We start from the raw sequence: 12,575 nt of genomic DNA on the forward strand, positions 1-12,575 counted from the left end.
AAATATGGTTGTTTTGGAAAATTCAGCGTTTCTTATAATCATTCGTTTCCAAACTGTTTAATCATATGTTTCTGTGAGGTTTTCTAGCAGCTGAGGAGGGACAGGGAAGCGAGAGGCGATTTAGGTCATAGATGAAGGCCTTTGGGTGTCTCAGGGACAAAGAACAGTGTGACATGTGCCAGGGGGGGGTGGAAACCAGTCCGAACCAGCAGGAGATAGGGGGTATCTTTCTGGAAATTTACAAGAAAGCTGGAAGGAGGAGTTCTTTTGCCAAGAAACTGTATAAAATGTCTATGTTTTATTATGTCTGATAGGTATTCTATTTCAAAGCTGGGTGGCTGCGGCTTTTGTGAATGGAAACCTCATTGAAATAAACCTTTTCTCTTTATTACAGTTTTGTCTCGTGAAAGTTTTCTTACACCTCTGATGCTGTTTGATATTAACTTCTCAAAATTGCCATTACAACTTGGTGTCAGAGTGGGGTCCTGTGCGGATCTTCTTCTCCTGGTCCTGAAGAACGGTTTTTGACGGAAGTGTACAATCCCGGCGGCATCAGGTAGCCGTCTCATACCCCGACGGTTTGAGATAGTGACTCAACAGGTTAAAGCCTGTTTTATGCTTCTGCGTCGAACTGCCGCCGTAGCTACGTCGTAAGCTGTGTGTAGCGCGCGTACCCTACGGCGTACCCTGACGTGCACCTCTCCAAAAATGTAACAACGCGTCAATTCTACGCGGACACAAGCGCTGTGATTGGTCTGCCAGAACCCCTCCCTCGGGGTTTCACACGCTCCCTAGGTACGCGTCAACGCGGACAACGACACAGAAGTATAAATTAAAACCAACACGTTGCCTACGGCGTATAGGCTCCGGCGTAGGTCCGACGCAGAAGTATAATGAGGCCTTAAGGGAGAGAGAGAGACAATTCCGGCGTTCAGGACCAAGGGAGGAACTCCCACCAGGATCAGAAAGAATCCGCGGCAATTACAGAAAAGAGAAAGCATCTCTGGGTAAGAAACGGCAGAATTGTTTTATTGATGTTAAGTGTGATTTGATAATTGTGAGTGAACGTGAACCATATTGGCTGAATTTGCTTTGGGTACGGGCGAGAGGTGATTTAGGGAATCACAATTTTTGAGGGAGAAACTGATCTGACAGATTCAGACCGGTTTCTGCCACACTTAGCTCGTTAGTGGACAGGGGTACCACTGGTGATTCAGATAATCACAGGTGCTGGTTAATTGGTTTTGCTCGAAGTCTCTGTAACCCGAAGAAGTCTTGCAAGGGTGGACGGAAGAGCCACGCCAGATTAATTAGGTGAACAGAAGATTTTGAGTAAAACATAATTACAAAAGCACAGCATATTTGCTGAAACCCGACCGATTTTGGGTGAAATAAGATCGGGTCTGTTGAAGACGTTTGACAGATACTGCAAGACACGTGTCGAAAGTGAAATCCAGAGGGGAAATTCAGCCAAAAATGGGGTCATCTAACAGTAAATTAGATCATTTTTATACACCAATTTTCTGTCAAATGCATGGCCGTGGGAAGTAGGGGTGCTGCATGTGCTGCAGCACCCCCGTTGGAAAATGCAGACATTACAGCACTCTCTGACAGATGCAAATAAATAAACGTATTAAAACATTTTTTTTATTTTTTCCTGTTTGTTATTAACCTAAGAAGTTTATGCACGAGGAGGTTTTGAGTACAACTAAATAATTATTGACCCTTTCGCACGTACGTACGATCACACCGGTGTTATCAGTCTAGGCTGGTCCCAGTGCATGACGTGATCAACTGCTAAATTCAAATGTGCTTTCGCTTGTTGGCTGGCGCTGAGCCAGAGACAGGCGCGTTCAGAGCTGTCATATATCACAACTTTTCAGTGTTTTCAACCACATAATGTTTATTTTAGGTTTCAGACATATAAGTACTAAAAAAAACACAATACATTTAGAGTTTGTAAAATACACACTGATGTCAAAGGAAGAGGCAATAATAGTTCTTTCCATTATAATTAGACACGTTGTTTTATTCATATCAGATACACATTGTGAAAGTAACTTTAAAGTTTACTCTATTCTTCTCCCAGTTCACCAGCCACTTAGTTTTATGTATTTCGGGAGAAGTGGATGAATTCACATGTGGTAAATCCAACAGATCCGATTCTCTGAACTGTGTCTGCGGCACAAACTAAGATGCCGTCGCCCATCGCGCATACAGCTCAACTAACGCGATCGTTAAAGGTGTTTAAACAACAAAACACTTCCACTTGCATATATTTGACAATCGGAATATCAGATATTTAATGCCATATCTAACAAATTTGTGAATATTTTGAATAAAAAGGAAAAATGACATAAAAGCATATCATCATTCATTCAGCTCTGTTGTTGTTGCGGTGTCACGTGACAAGCAATGACGCGTCACCATGGAAACCATAAAGTGACACATTCTAAATAACGGTTTCCTTGAAAAACTCGCCCTGGGGGGTCAGCCAGAATGCATCATTGTCAACTGACCTCACGTTGAACGTCAAGGCGAAGACGTTGCAACAGTGAAGGTATAAAAATAATAATTAACAAAACATGAAGGTATCTAGATATCAAAATGGCACAGAAAAGAATTTTGGATTTTTTTTGGTACACCAGCTTCTAAAAAGAGCACGACGGAAGTCCAGAGAATACAGGAAAGCATCCCGACACCGACAGATGCCTAGTAGCATCAGTTAGCATCAGTAGATGTATCCAATAGTATTTCCTCTGGGACACCAGTGACTTCCAGGAAAGGCTGGATGGCAACCAAGGAAGATTGGTGACGCTGGAAAGACAGATGACCTCCAGGAAAGACTGGCGTGGGTGGGCGAGGCTAGCAACCTTGATCACAGCACTCGCAAGAGGGCACCAACCAAAGCTACAAAACGGAACAATGAGCAATACCCCCAGGGTCTCCCGAGAGGGGGGGAGGATGAGAGACTCAACAGGACGGACACAACGGTTATGGCTATGGAAAACACACGGATAATGAGACGGCTCACCCAAACCACACTTACAGGGGAAGTGTTGGAAATAAAGTGCCACTGCGGGAAGCTTTGCAAGAGCGCACGGGGACTTAAAATACATCGATCCAAGACCCAATGTGGAGAAGGGAAGAAGCAGATGCAGCGCATAGTGGAGACACTAAGTGAGACGCAGGAGGACTCCAGTCAGGAAGCACCCCACAGCACAGGAGACCTCTCAGCACCTGTTCCATCCCAAAGCCACAAGAGGGACTCTCCTAACACTACCTCAGGCACCCAACCTACGACAGAGAAAGTGAGATGGCCCCAAGCAAACAACTACATTGCATGGAACCAATTAGATGGGGACCTAGACAGAGTTCTTGAGGCCACATTAGCAGGAACAGCCGAGAAGAAAATCGACAGTATGACAACAATCATCATCACCATGGCCAGAGAGCGCTTTGGCACAGAAGAGAGAAAGGGTAGCAGCGGAACTCAGGTAAATCAGCCCAACAGGAGGGCAAGAGAGATCTTGCAATTGAGGAGGGAGATCAAGACCCTCAACAAGCAGTTCAGAACAGCAAGTGCTGAAGAAAGGAAGGGCATAAAAGATCTAACCAGTGGACTTCGAGGGCAACTCTCCAGACTGAGAAGGGCAGAAAGGTCTCTGAAACTGAGGAAGGAGAAGGAGGCCAAGCGAGCTCAGTTCATTAAGGACCCATACAGGTTCACCAAAACCTTGCTGGGGGAAGCTAGATCTGGAAGATTGACCAGCCCTAAGGAAGTTGTAGAGGAGTTCCTTAAGGAAAGCCACAGTGACGCCCTCAGGAACCAAGCATGTGGTGCACATCCAAAGATCAGCAGAACTGCTGAAACTCCTGAGGAAGAGCTTGACACCAGTGAACCAACATGGAGAGAAGTCCAGGACATTGTACAAAAAGCCCGTTCAGCGTCTGCCCCAGGACCAAGCGGTATACCTTATAAAGTATACAAGAGATGCCCGATGCTCCTCCACAGGTTATGGAAACTGTTGCGAAGGATATGGACAAAAGGTATCATTCCAGCATCCTGGAAAAGAGCAGAGGGGTGTTTTGTACCCAAAGAAATGGACTCCTCCAACATCAGTCAGTTCCGAACCATTTCTCTCCTAAGTGTCGAATGCAAGGTATTCTTTTCTGTCCTGGCAAAAAGGATGACCACCTATATGGTGAAGAACAAATATGTCGATACATCAGTCCAGAAGGGCGGAATTCCAGGTTTTTCCGGGTGCTTGGAACATATGGGCATCCTCAACCAGCTGATCCGGGAGGCCAAGGAAAGCAAAGGAAACCTAACAGTTGTCTGGCTCGACTTGGCTAACGCATACGGTTCAATCCCGCATGGCCTCATCAACATGGCTATGGAACACTACCATGTCCCCCATCACACCAGGGGTATAATTACCAGCTACTTCGGAGGATTCCAACTACGGTTCAAAACTGCCCACTTCACAACCCAGTGGCAGGACCTTGAAAAGGGAATTGTGACAGGCTGTACCATCTCCCCCATCCTGTTTGTCATGGGAATGAACCTGCTCATAACAGCTGCAGGAAAGGAATCCAGAGGGCCATCAATGGAGTCTGGCATCCGCCAACCTCCTATAAGAGGCTTTATGGATGACCTTACCATAACAACTTCAACCCATGTGCAGGCAAGATGGATCCTGAAGGCTCTTGATGACGTGGCAACATGGGCTCGGATGAAGTTCAAATCAAGGAAATCAAGAAGTATGGTGATCAGAAGTGGGAAAGTGACCAGCAAGTTCCAGTTGCGAGTACAGGGGAAGACGATACCATCAATTGAGGAAAACCCAATTAAGTGCCTAGGGAAATGGTACGACGCATCCCTGACCGACAGATGCAACGTTTCCAGGACAGAGAAACAGGCAGATGCATGGCTAAGTAAGATCGAGGGGTCAGGGCTGCCAGGAAAGTTCAAGGCCTGGCTCTTCCAGCACGGCCTGCTACCACGACTCATGTGGCTACTGACAATTTATGAAGTATCTATGACAGCAGTGGAAGGAGTCGAGAGGCGAGTAAACAAACACCTTCGCAAGTGGCTCGGAATCCCACCAAGCTTCACGTCAGTAGGGCTATATACCAGGTCTGGCCAGGTACAACTACCCCTATTGTCAGTGGTGGAAGAGTTCAAGGTGGCAAAGTGCCGGGTTGTGATGATGTACCAAGACTCCACTGATGAAAAAGTCAGAAGAGCAGGCGTCACTACGAGATCAGGACGCAAATGGGCGGCTGACACATCAGTGGCGCAAGCTGAAAGCGCATTGAAGTTGAAGGACATCATCGGGAACCCATGCGTAGGGAGGCAAGGACTCGGATCCACCCACTTCCAGCAGTGGGGAAAAGCAGACCCAAGGCAGAGGAGGGACATGATTCAAGCCGAGGTCCGACACCTGGAGGAAGAAAGGCGCAGGTCTAGGGCCGTCGAACTTGGAGTACAAGGTGCCTGGACAAAGTGGGATCTGCCAAAGCGGAAGATCACGTGGCCTGAGATCTGGAGACTGGAGCCCTTTCGCATCTCTTTCCTGCTCCGTTCAGTGTACGACACCCTTCCATCACCAACAAACCTCCACAGATGGGGAATGAGGGAGGACCCGTTGTGTAGGCTATGCGGAGGGAGGGGAACAATGGCGCACATACTGGCAGGATGCAAAACAGCTCTTAGCCAAGGAAGATACAGGTGGCGCCATGACAAGGTTCTCAGTGCACTGGCTGACATCTTGGAGCGGGAGAGGCAGAAAAAGCGCCAGACCAGTAGAAGGCCGGCGATATCCATCCAGTTCATCAGAGAAGGGGAGAAACCACCAGCCCCCAAGAAGACGAAAAAGAGCCTCTTGCAAGCAGCACAATCCTGGGAGATGAGGGTGGACCTGGGAAGGAAACTAGTCTTCCCCCAGGTTGTGCAAACACCGCTGAGGCCGGACATGGTCTTGTGGTCTGAGGAGTCAAGGAAGATAATCTTGATTGAACTGACGGTCCCGTGGGAGGACGGGTGCGAGGAGGCCTATGAGCGGAAAGCCACCAAGTATCAGGACCTTGTTGAGCAGTGCAGGGCCAAAGGGTGGCAGGCCTGGCTATTCCCGGTTGAGGTCGGGTGTAGGGGTTTCCCGGCGCAGTCTGTGTGGAAGACACTCACAGCTCTGGGTATGGCAGGAAGGGAGAGGAAGGCAGCTGTCCGTAGGTTGGGTGAGGCAGCAGAAAGAGCGTCTTGTTGGCTCTGGAGTAGGAGGGAGGAGTTGAGCTGGGGGCCAGGAGGAGGTGGGCAGTGACTGGCCACCACTGCCGACCCGCCAACTGGAGGGTGTTGTGGTTCAGGGTCGAAACACCCCGTGAAAGTTGGACCCACCTGACGACATCTTCTCCTGGCTGAAAGCTACAGTCATGCACTACAGTCAGTGACTGAGTTAGTTAGCATCAGTAGATGTATCCAATAGTAATAGTAGGCCTGCTAGTTTAGGCTTATATGTGCTGTTAAAAATATTTGCTTTTGTGGATGTTCTTGTCCGCTGTGCGCGACAACCTTTTGGAGCTGTTTAACTATCTTGGCTATTTGTACGTGTCTGCTGTGTTCAACGGAGTCTGGTTACAAGATTGGTATAAATATGTTTCATTCTTATTAGTGTGTTTACTTTGTTAATTATTAACACTTAGACATTAGACATTATTAAGAGGTGTCCACCTGACGCGCAAAAAATGCACCTCCCACTACAGCACCCCCAACTTAAAACCTCTTCCCACGGCCCTGGTCAAATGAGAAATAATTATGGTGGTAAATGTATGGTTGACATACAGAAACTGATCAAATATCACGATTTCCCCGAGGCGGGAACCTTGAGTAAAATAAGACTAAATATAGTAAAAGAGTCAGTAGAAAAGAACGAGGGAAAACAGAGTAGCTGCTGTGTGTGTGTCAAACATGTGTGTAAGAACTGTGAACCGACTATAATGTGTTGGGTAGAAGAGGCTGACAGGCGAGAACGAGAGCAAATACAAAAAGAATTGGCATGTAATGTTGAGAATGTTGTGTGTGTAAAAACAGTTCCACTGGAACAGAATGCTACTAATGAACCGAATGTATGTGCTTTTCCACATGTGACTGAGGTGGCAACGGCTCCGCCGTCTGCCTACAATACAGCTCACTACCCAGTAGCAGAGATACCGGCCCTCAGGCTCGATCTGGACCGCTTTCCACCAGCCCCGAGAACAGCCCAAGAAGCACGACTTGCAGAAGCACGAGCACAAATTGAACTGGTAGAGGCAGCCCAAAGAGCAGCGCAGGCAGAGACAGATGCAAGAGAAGCGCGAGAGGGGGCAGAGGCCGCAGAGCGAGTGGCACACAGACTAACAGCGCAGTTTCATGCACAGTTACACGGGCGTTTGAGTGCAACGCTGGGGCACGCTACTCACGCTGAAGAGGACAGAAAGGAGAAGAAAAAAACCCTCACAATGGTGGTTATGCAACAACGACGACCTAAACAACCCAACAAACCTGCATCTTCCTGCTCAAACCCTGCTGGTCGAAAAGGACAGAAAGGAAGAGCTGCTGGAGGAAAATGGAGCTGTTATGTTTGTGCCACAAATGCCCACTCGCTCCGAGACTGTACAAAATGTAGAGTGTGCAAGAAGGACGGACACTGGAGCAGAGCGTGTCCCACCATGAAGTCGGATTGAACCGAGGGGGGCTGGAGAGCGGGACGGAAAGAGTCCGGTTCTGGCCAATCTCAAGCTGCAGCAAAGGGAAGTGAAAATATTTTTACTAACACACACACACACGACGCACACACAAACACATACACTGATCTTCTTTCTGCTGTCTGCAATGAAAAAACTGCTTGCAAATCTTTTTGTGTGTCTGATGAAACTTTGAGCAAAGCAATGACTGATACTTTGAGCAGTGTTGTGAATGACGAATGTATGAGATTGTACAAAAGTACAGGGTTTCCTGAAATGCCAATTTACCCGTTATTAGTCAAGGGGGTAATTATTGAATTTTTGGTCGATTCTGGTATCAGTCTGTCCACGTTACGACCATGTGATTTACCATGTTTTCTACGGGAAAGTGTAAATTAAATTTGTCCCTCTGTGCTGATTCTTATGGAATTAGCATTGAGGAGGCACCACAAATTACTTGTTCTAAATTTGAGCCGAAGTAACAGATATTGATTGGGCAGAAAAGATTTTGAAATTGGCAAAAGATCGTACAGACCCAGTCAATACAGAGTTTATGACAAATGACAAAAGGCATTGTACATCACATGTCGTAACAGAACGAGATTCAGACTTTGAAAAGATGTGGTTTAATTCTGTGGAGAATGAAAGTGTGAAATTTGACCAGATTTTCTGGACAGAAAGTGTGTGTGCGCATTGGCTGCAGTGTTGACAGAAAGTCAGAAAGCTTGTTATCTTATGTCAGAGAACACCGTCTGCCACTTATCTGTCTCCAAGGCCATAAGCCAGCAGTGGAGAGATGTGGGCCTTTTTGTGAAAGAATGTTTATCAGCCACAGACTGGGTGAGAGTTGACACACACACAGCAGAGAGTCAGAGTATGGGGGTTCAGAGAAATGTGACTGCTATTGGGAAAAATGTGACAGGACAGGGAGAGGGGGATATTTCTGCCTCAGAAATTGATATTTCTTTGGCACAGATATCACCAAACTTGTGGGCAAAAAACAAATATGATGTGGGGCTGATAAAAGGTTGTGAGCCAGTTGTAATCACACCAAAATCTGATTTCAGACCATGTAAGGCACAGTATTCCCTGAAACGTGAAGCAATAGAGGGCATAAAACCAGTGTTTGACGCTCTGTTGAAAGAGGGTGTAATTAGGCCTTGTGATGGTTCACAAGTTAGAACCGAAATTAACCGTACTCCTTTCTTATGTTGATGACCTTTTGATCTGTTCAGAAGGTGAGTCTATTTGCAGGGCTGACACTGTGACTCTCCTGAAGCATCTTGAAAGGGAGGGACACAAGGTCAGCTTTTCAAAGCTGCAGTTTGTGAAACAGGAAGTGACCTTCCTGGGGCATGTTATCAAACCAAACAGCAAAGCACTGTCACAGAAAAGGGTGCAGGGCATAAAAAAAGAAGCCCCAAAGCCTGTAACAAAAAACAGTTGCTGTCATTTTTGGGGATGTGTGCTTACTGTCGTACATTCATTCCCAATTATGCCATTTTAGAACAGCCTTTACGAGCCCTGACAACAGGGAAAGGGTTGAAGTCATGTGACAGACTTGTTTGGACAAGTGAAGCTGAGACAGCATTTGATAACATGAAAGCACAATGAGATATCTCGATTGTTAGGCCTTCTGGTTGTAGACCATCCATTGTTTAGATGGTTGATGAAAAGCATGACCTTATGACTTCTGTTCTCCTGTAGACGCATGGTGACCGATGAGACACGTAGCCTATTTTCAACAAAACTCGACCCCGTGGCAGCGGGATTGCCACACTGTCTCCGGGCGGTGGTGGTAGCTGAACTGGCCCTAAATGGCCTCAAGAGAGTTTGTAGGCTATGCTGATCTGACTTTAGGGGTCTCACATTTGGTGTCTTTGATTTTGCAGGAGCAGAGAACGTCACATTTGTCTACAGCTCGATTGAGGTATCATAAAATTTTGTTTGACATGCGAAATGTCACTGTTAAAAGGTGTGCACACCGCGTCCAGATTTGTTGGACGTTCCGCTTGATAATTGTGACAATGTCCTTTTTGTGGATGGATCTGCGTCGAAGAATCCACAAACAGGACAGAATAACGTAGGTTATGCGGTGACGACTGAATTTGAAACTGTAAGATCTGGCAAATTACCATGTCATTACTCTGCACAGGCAGCTGAACTAGTCGCTTTGATTGAAGCATGTAAACTGATGACTGACAAGTGTGTAACGATTTACACAGACTCGCGTTATGCTTTTGGGGTCACGCATGACTTTGGGGCTCTGTGGAAGCACAGAAAATTTTTAAAGTCAGACGGACGACCAATACTGAACGCTACGTTAGTATCTGACCTTTTGGAGGCCATTATGCTACCAGACAAGATTGCGATTTGTAAATGCGCAGCGCATACTAATGATAAAAGTTTCGTATCAACAGGCAACGCCAGAGCTGATATGGCTGCGAAGGCAATGGCAACAAACCAGTCTGGAGCTGATACCATTGGCGCCACTTGCGTACAACTTGACAATAACCTTAACAACGACATTTCTCCTTGTTTACAGAGCATGCAGTCTTTTTCCACAGGAGCTGAGAAAAACAAATGGAAGACGGCAGGCTGCAGCCTTGTTGATGGTGTATGGAGATCTGTTGATGGACAGCCATGTCTGCTCAGCCATTTTTTCCCACATTAGGCTAAATTAATGCATGGGTGGGACCATGCATTAAAAGAGGGGATGATTATGCAAGTGAGAGAATTGTGGTTTACCAAAGGTTTCACAATATATGCTGAGAATTTTTGCAAAAGATGTGTGATTTGCACCGCATATAACATTGCACGGGGCATTAAAACACCACTGGCAAGTCAGCCAGCCCCAGACGGGCCATTTGAATATTTAATGATTGATTTCATTGAACTAACCCTGTGTGGAAAACAAATATTGTTTGGTATATAGTCGTGGATATGTGGTCACGATGGAACACACTGTGCCTAACACGCTGCCAGCGGGGGCGCTGTTGAGCGTGAAAACCAGACGGTAAAGAACAAATTGGCAAAATGCTGTGAAGAAACAGGACTCTCGTGGGTGAAAGCACTCCCCACTGTGTTAATGTACATGAGAATGAAAAAGAGTCAAAACAAATTTGAGCCCATTTGAAATTCTCTTTGGTAGACCACCATTCATGGGTATAACGGGGGAAAGAAGGAGGCTTCCATCAACAGATGTGTGTGAGAATGAAATGTTGAATTACTGCAAAGAGATGTTGTGTTTGTGATCTAACAGTTCTGTGCAGGTGAAAGAAATGCCAGGGGCAAAGTAGCAGAGACGTTCCTGCACAAAATCAGACCGGGTGATTACGTGGTGATCCGAGACCTCAGGAGAAAGAGCTGGAGGGCGAAACGGTGGCTAGGACCGCAACAGGAGGAGGAACCCCGACGACAAACAACAACAACAACGGCGAAACCTATCGTGCTGCCAGGGCCACCCGAGATTGAACGGGCCTCTGGAGAGGAGCTGGCCTGGATGAGAGACGAGGGGACAAGCAAAGGTCAGACTGAGACAATTGAAAACTGGGTGGTCAGACTGCAGAAGTAAAACCAACCACAAAGAAATCAACTTTAAGTGTCCATTCGATAAACCGTATCAAAGTTCACCGGCGGCAGTTTGGGTTTGTGGTAATATCATATCACCGTTTGCAAAAAGGACTGGTCAGGGTGCTTTTATCCAGCTTTAATGAATGTGGGAACTTCTGTGTATCTGCCAAACAAGGTGGTTGAAGTTAAAAAAAAGAAAATGTTTAGTGAAAACCCCTTAGAATATGTTGAATGATTTTCTGTGCAGTTTATGAAAATTTATGTGCTGCCAATGATAATGATGAAGATTATGATTTGGCTGTTGTGATTGAATCCACACTGGTGGACTGTAAAAGAATACAAAGAACTGCTTATCAGTGGCTCTGTTTACATTCCTGATTGGGACACACTGCTTCAAGGGTGTGCAGTAAGTTGGAGCTGTTTGAAAGCTCAATGATCAAACTATAGGCAAAGAGAGTGTTTTAATTATGGTCAGCAGGGCCATTTAGTCCGTAATTGTAAATGGACACTCAGAAAAGAAAGTGATAACGTGAAAGGGACGTGTATTAATGTGGGTTTGAAAGTAGAACAGTATTTAAATGACGATATCAAAGTTTTCGTCTGAGAAAGAACTAGGAATGTGAACGCAGTGCTAAAGTAAGTGAAAAGAACGTGCAAGTAAATAAGGGAGAAAAGAAAGTTAAAGGAAAGTTGATAGATGGAAGTCGTAAGAAGATTGAAGGTTAAAAGAAGGTTGAAAGATTTAAGTCTTAAGGGAATCCTTTTGAAGGAAAGAGCTAGTGAATTGGTGAATACAGGTTGATGTAAAATTACAGATGACTCCAACAAATGAGTTGGAAAATATTTTAAAAGTACCGGTAACTAAAAGGATGAAAATATGAGAATGAAATGCTTTGATAAGGTTTTAGATGATATAGAATGTATTAGAATGTATCACAAGCAGAGAGGGCAGCCTCAAAAGTTAGTGTGAATCCTAATTGCAGATTGATAAACTCCTAGAAAAATACATTGAAGTAATTGAGAACTTGACAACTAAAATTGAGATGAAATGTGATCAAATAAGTAAAAGCAGTATTACTGGACTAACAGTTGCTAAATGTAAAATATGTAGAAAGGCATCTGATTAAACAAACAGTTTGTTAATGTTTTGAACGTGGAGGAATAGTTGACCATGAAAGAACTAGGAGCTGATGTTTTGCTTTCAAAAGATAAGCTTGTGATTGGTTGAAACAGTTTGCTAATCTGAATCTGGTGTGTGCTGTGGCTGAAACGGCCAG

The sequence above is a fragment of the Rutilus rutilus genome (assembly GCF_951802725.1).
Source record: "Rutilus rutilus genome assembly, chromosome: 1".
NCBI lineage: Eukaryota > Metazoa > Chordata > Actinopteri > Cypriniformes > Leuciscidae > Rutilus > Rutilus rutilus.